Source organism: Syngnathus scovelli, unplaced genomic scaffold (assembly GCF_024217435.2).
Source record: "Syngnathus scovelli strain Florida unplaced genomic scaffold, RoL_Ssco_1.2 HiC_scaffold_116, whole genome shotgun sequence".
Lineage (NCBI taxonomy): Eukaryota > Metazoa > Chordata > Actinopteri > Syngnathiformes > Syngnathidae > Syngnathus > Syngnathus scovelli.
Window position 1 is genome coordinate 26,080 of NW_026061207.1, and position 6,421 is coordinate 32,500.

Here is a 6,421-nt window from a genome sequence, read left to right on the forward strand (position 1 = left end):
AACGGCTCAACCGCCGTAAAGTGTCCGCCTCGGCCGGTTCTCCCGGTCGGCCCGAACGAGCGAAAATTCGGCCTCTTTCCCTGGAGGTCCGGAACATTTTGGCGAATATTTTCTAAGTGCCAACGGGTGCTCCGCCGTAAAGTGTCCGCCTCGGCTGGTTCCCCCGGTCGGCCAGAACAAGTGAAAATTCGGCCTCTTCCCCTGGAGGTCCGGAACATTTTGGCGAATATTTCCTAAGTGCCAACGGCTCAACCGCCGTAAAGTGTCCGCCTCGGCCGGTTCTCCCGGTCGGCCCGAACGAGCGAAAATTCGGCCTCTTTCCCTGGAGGTCCGGAACATTTTGGCGAATATTTTCTAAGTGCCAACGGGTGCTCCGCCGTAAAGTGTCCGCCTCGGCCGGTTCCCCCGGTCGGCCAGAACAAGTGAAAATTCGGCCTCTTCCCCTGGAGGTCCGGAACATTTTGGCGAATATTTCCTAAGTGCCAACGGCTGCTCCGCCGTAAAGTGTCCGCCTCGGCCGGTTCACCCGGTCGGCCAGAACAAGTGAAAAATCGGCCTCTTCCCCTGGAAGTCCGGCCGAGTTAAGGTAAATATTTCCTAAGTGCCAACGGCTGCTCAGCCTTAAAGTGTCCGACTCGGCTGGTTCCCGATGTCGGCCAGAACAAGTGAAAATCCGGCCTCTTCCCCTGGAAGTCCGGCCGAGTTAAGGCAAATATTTCCTAAGTGCCAACGGCTGCTCCGCCGTAAAGTGTCCGACTCGGCTGGTTCCCGATGTCGGCCAGAACAAGTGAAAATCCGGCCTCTTCCCCTGGAAGTCCGGCCAAGTTCGGCGAATATTTCCTAAGTGCTAACGGCTGCTCCGCCGTAAAGAGACCGACTCGGCTGGTTCCCGATGTCGGCCAGAACAAGTGAAAATTCGGCCTCTTCCCCTGGAGGTCAGTTGAAGTTTAACGAATATTTCCTAAGTGCCAACGGCTGCTCCGCCGTAAAGTGTCCGACTCGGCTGGTTCCCGATGTCGGCCAGAACGAGTGAATATTCGGCCTCTTCCCCTGGAGGTCCGGAACATTTTGGCGAATATTTCCTAAGTGCCAACGGCTGTTCCGCCGTAAAGAGTCCGACTCGGCTGGTTCCCGATGTCGGCCAGAACAAGTGAAAAATCGGCCTCTTCCCCTGGAAGTCCGGCCGAGTTAAGGCAAATATTTCCTAAGTGCCAACGGCTGTTCCGCCGTAAAGGGTCCGACTCGGCTGGTTCCCGATGTCGGCCAGAACAAGTGAAAAATCGGCCTCTTCCCCTGGAAGTCCGGCCGAGTTAAGGCAAATATTTCCTAAGTGCCAACGGCTGCTCCGCCGTAAAGCGTCCGACTCGGCTGGTTCCCGATGTCGGCCAGAATAAGTGGAAATTCGGCCTCTTCCCCTGGAGGTCCGTTCAAGATTAACGAATATTTTCTAAGTGCCAACGGCTGCTCCGCCGAAAAGCGTCCGACTCGGCTGGTTCCCGATGTCGGCCAGAACAAGTGAAAATTCGGCCTCTTCCCCTGGAGGTCAGTTGAAGTTTAACGAATATTTTCTAAGTGCCAACGGCTGTTCCGCCGTAAAGAGTCCGACTCGGCTGGTTCCCGATGTCGGCCAGAACAAGTGAAAATTCGGCCTCTTCCCCTGGAGGTCAGTTGAAGTTTAACGAATATTTTCTAAGTGCCAACGGCTGTTCCGCCGTAAAGAGTCCGACTCGGCTGGTTCCCGATGTCGGCCAGAACAAGTGAAAATTCGGCCTCTTCCCCTGGAAGTCCGGCCGAGTTAAGGCAAATATTTCCTAAGTGCCAACGGCTGTTCCGCCGTAAAGAGTCCGACTCGGCTGGTTCCCGATGTCGGCCAGAACAAGTGAAAAATCGGCCTCTTCCCCTGGAAGTCCGGCCGAGTTAAGGCAAATATTTCCCAAGTGCCAACGGCTGTTCCGCCGTAAAGGGTCCGACTCGGCTGGTTCCCGATGTCGGCCAGAACAAGTGAAAAATCGGCCTCTTCCCCTGGAAGTCCGGCCAAGTTCGGCGAATATTTCCTAAGTGCCAACGGCTGTTCCGCCGTAAAGAGTCCGACTCGGCTGGTTCCCGATGTCGGCCAGAACAAGTGAAAATTCGGCCTCTTCCCCTGGAAGTCCGGCCGAGTTAAGGCAAATATTTCCTAAGTGCCAACGGCTGTTCCGCCGTAAAGAGTCCGACTCGGCTGGTTCCCGATGTCGGCCAGAACAAGTGAAAAATCGGCCTCTTCCCCTGGAAGTCCGGCCAAGTTCGGCGAATATTTCCTAAGTGCCAACGGCTGTTCCGCCGTAAAGAGTCCGACTCGGCTGGTTCCCGATGTCGGCCAGAACAAGTGAAAATTCGGCCTCTTCCCCTGGAAGTCCGGCCGAGTTAAGGCAAATATTTCCTAAGTGCCAACGGCTGTTCCGCCGTAAAGAGTCCGACTCGGCTGGTTCCCGATGTCGGCCAGAACAAGTGAAAATCCGGCCTCTTCCCCTGGAAGTCCGGCCGAGTTAAGGCGAATATTTCCTAAGTGCCAACGGCTGCTCAGCCTTAAAGTGTCCGACTCGGCTGGTTCCCGATGTCGGCCAGAACAAGTGAAAATCCGGCCTCTTCCCCTGGAAGTCCGGCCGAGTTAAGGCGAATATTTCCTAAGTGCCAACGGCTGCTCAGCCTTAAAGTGTCCGACTCGGCCGGTTCCCGATGTCGGCCAGAACAAGTGAAAATCCGGCCTCTTCCCCTGGAAGTCCGGCCGAGTTAAGGCAAATATTTCCTAAGTGCCAACGGCTGTTCCGCCGTAAAGGGTCCGACTCGGCTGGTTCCCGATGTCGGCCAGAACAAGTGAAAAATCGGCCTCTTCCCCTGGAAGTCCGGCCGAGTTCGGCGAATATTTCCTAAGTGCCAACGGCTGTTCCGCCGTAAAGAGTCCGACTCGGCTGGTTCCCGATGTCGGCCAGAACAAGTGAAAATCCGGCCTCTTCCCCTGGAAGTCCGGCCGAGTTAAGGCGAATATTTCCTAAGTGCCAACGGCTGCTCCGCCGTAAAGCGTCCGACTCGGCTGGTTCCCGATGTCGGCCAGAATAAGTGGAAATTCGGCCTCTTCCCCTGGAGGTCAGTTGAAGTTTAACGAATATTTTCTAAGTGCCAACGGCTGCTCCGCCTTAAAGCGTCCGACTCGGCTGGTTCCCGATGTCGGCCAGAACAAGTGAAAATTCGGCCTCTTCCCCTGGAGGTCCGTTCAAGTTTGGGGAATATTTTCTAAGTGCCAACGGCTGCTCCGCCTTAAAGCGTCCGACTCGGCTGGTTCCCGATGTCGGCCAGAACAGGTGAAAATTCGGCCTCTTCCCCTGGAGGTCCGTTCAAGTTTGGCGAATATTTTCTAAGTGCCAACGGCTGCTCCGCCTTAAAGTGTCCGACTCGGCTGGTTCCCGATGTCGGGCAGAACAAGTGACAATTCGGCCTCTTCCCCTGGAAGTCCGGCCGAGTTTGGCGAATATTTTCTAAGTGCCAACGGCTGCTCCGCCGTAAAGAGTCCGACTCGGCTGGTTCCCGATGTCGGCCAGAAAAAGTGACAATTCGGCCTCTTCCCCTGGAGGTCCTTTGAAGTTTAGCGAATATTTTCTAAGTGCCAACGGCTCTTGCGCCGAAAAGCGTCCGCCTCGGCTGGTTCCCGCGGTCGGCCGTAATAGGCGAAAATTCGGCCTCTTCCCCTGGAGCGACCTCCAAATTTGGGCGAAATTTTTTCTAAGTGCCTAAAGGTACCAGGGGTTTGGGTACCAGGGGTGCATTACCAACTGGTCTTTTGTCAACCCATGTACTTTTTCTAGAGTACATGGGTTGGTCCCCCCACTTAGTGTACTCATCACTTTACCCCCCTTTCGCAAAATATAGTCAGAACGAGCATGGGGGACGCAATTGTTTTCCATGCAAATCAATTGGGCCTGGTCCGAGCGCTGGTAACGGCCGCCAGCAAGCGTCCCCTGCTCGGATAGCAGAACTGAAGAAGGCACGGCACTTCCAGAGAGAGAGAGAAAATTTTCTAAGTGCCACATTTCTCAAAAATTTTCAAAGTGCCACATCTCTCAAAAAATTTCTAAGTGCCACATCTCTCAAAAAATTTCTAAGTGCCACATCTCTCAAAAACTTTCAAAGTGCCACATCTCTCAAAAACTTTCAAAGTGCCACATCTCTGAAAAACTTTCTAAGTGCCACGTCTCTGAAAAATTTTCTAAGTGCCACAGCACGGCTGTGAAATATTCAAAGTCCTACAGGCATTGGCAGAATGCGCGGACGGCCGTCTGCTCCCGGCGGCCGCCGCGAAGCTACTACCCCCTCCCGGGGACGGCTGTCTGCTCCCGGCAGCCGTCCTTACCCCCCTCCCCCGTTTGCACCGCCTGAAGTTAGACCCGCCTTGGTAGGGCCCCCACCGGCCCCGGCTCGCCGGCGTTGGGTGGACGGTTCCTGCCCACTTGCGGGTCCCGGTCGCTTGGCAACCGACCGGGGAGGACCAGCCGCCTCCTTAAACACAGGCTGGAAGGGAAATCCGGTCAAGCTACGGAGGACCGGCCGCCTCCTTAAACACAGGCCGGAAGGGAAATCCGATCAAGCTACGGAGGACCGGTCGCCTCCCTAAACACAGGCCGGGCAAAAATCTGCGAATGGGCCCGTCAAGGGTAGTGGGTCATCCAAGGTGGGAGGTACCGGCCGCCTCCTTAAACACAGGCCGGGCAAAAATCTGCGAATGGCCCGTCAAGGGTTGTTGGTCATCCAAGGAGGGAGGTACCGGCCGCCTCCTTAAACACAGGCCGGGCAAAAATCTGCGAATGGCCCGTCAAGGGTTGTTGGTCATCCAAGGAGGGAGGTACCGGCCGCCTCCTTAAACACAGGCCGGGCAAAAATCTGCGAATGGCCCGTCAAGGGTTGTTGGTCATCCAAGGAGGGAGGTACCGGCCGCCTCCTTAAACACAGGCCGGGCAAAAATCTGCGAACGGCCCGTCAAGGGTTCTGTCTCATCCAAGAAAGGGGTACCGGCCGCCTCAGAGGCCGGAGCGAAGGGGGCGAAAGGCTGTCGATGGGGAAGGATCGGGGCCACGGCTAATCTAGCGATGCCCGCGTCGGGCGGTCACTCCGACGAATGAGCGGGGCCGAATCCGGCGCGAGGCGGCCTTCAGGCACGTGGTTCGAGACGACCTCACCCGGCTCTAGCCCGGAGGATCGGAGGCAACGGCCGTCTCCTTAAGCTAAGGCCGGACGAAAATCTGCGGATGCGGTCCATCCAAGGCAGACGGAGGTACCGGCCGCCTCGGTAAATAAAGCCCGGGCAAAAATCTGCGAACGGCCCGTCAAGGGTTCTGTCTCATCCAAGAAAGGGGTACCGGCCGCCTCAGAGGCCGGAGCGAAGGGGGCGAAAGGCTGTCGATGGGGAAGGATCGGGGCCACGGCTAATCTAGCGATGCCCGCGTCGGGCGGTCACTCCGACGAATGAGCGGGGCCGAATCCGGCGTAGGCGGCCTTCAGGCACGTGGTTCGAGACGACCTCACCCGGCTCTAGCCCGGAGGATCGGAGGCAACGGCCGTCTCCTTAAGCTAAGGCCGGACGAAAATCTGCGGATGCGGTCCATCCAAGGCAGACGGAGGTACCGGCCGCCTCGGTAAATAAAGCCCGGGCAAAAATCTGCGAACGGCCCGTCAAGGGTTCTCTCTCATCCAAGAAAGGGGTACCGGCCGCCTCAGAGGCCGGAGCGAAGGGGGCGAAAGGCTGTCGATGGGGAAGGATCGGGGCCACGGCTAATCTAGCGATGCCCGCGTCGGGCGGTCACTCCGACGAATGAGCGGGGCCGAATCCGGCGTAGGCGGCCTTCAGGCACGTGGTTCGAGACGACCTCACCCGGCTCTAGCCCGGAGGATCGGAGGCAACGGCCGTCTCCTTAAGCTAAGGCCGGACGAAAATCTGCGGATGCGGTCCATCCAAGGCAGACGGAGGTACCGGCCGCCTCGGTAAATAAAGCCCGGGCAAAAATCTGCGAACGGCCCGTCAAGGGTTCTGTCTCATCCAAGAAAGGGGTACCGGCCGCCTCAGAGGCCGGAGCGAAGGGGGCGAAAGGCTGTCGATGGGGAAGGATCGGGGCCACGGCTAATCTAGCGATGCCCGCGTCGGGCGGTCACTCCGACGAATGAGCGGGGCCGAATCCGGCGTAGGCGGCCTTCAGGCACGTGGTTCGAGACGACCTCACCCGGCTCTAGCCCGGAGGATCGGAGGCAACGGCCGTCTCCTTAAGCTAAGGCCGGACGAAAATCTGCGGATGCGGTCCATCCAAGGCAGACGGAGGTACCGGCCGCCTCGGTAAACAAAGCCCGGGCAAAAATCTGCGAATGGTCCGTCAAGGATTCTGGCTCATCCAAGGTGGGG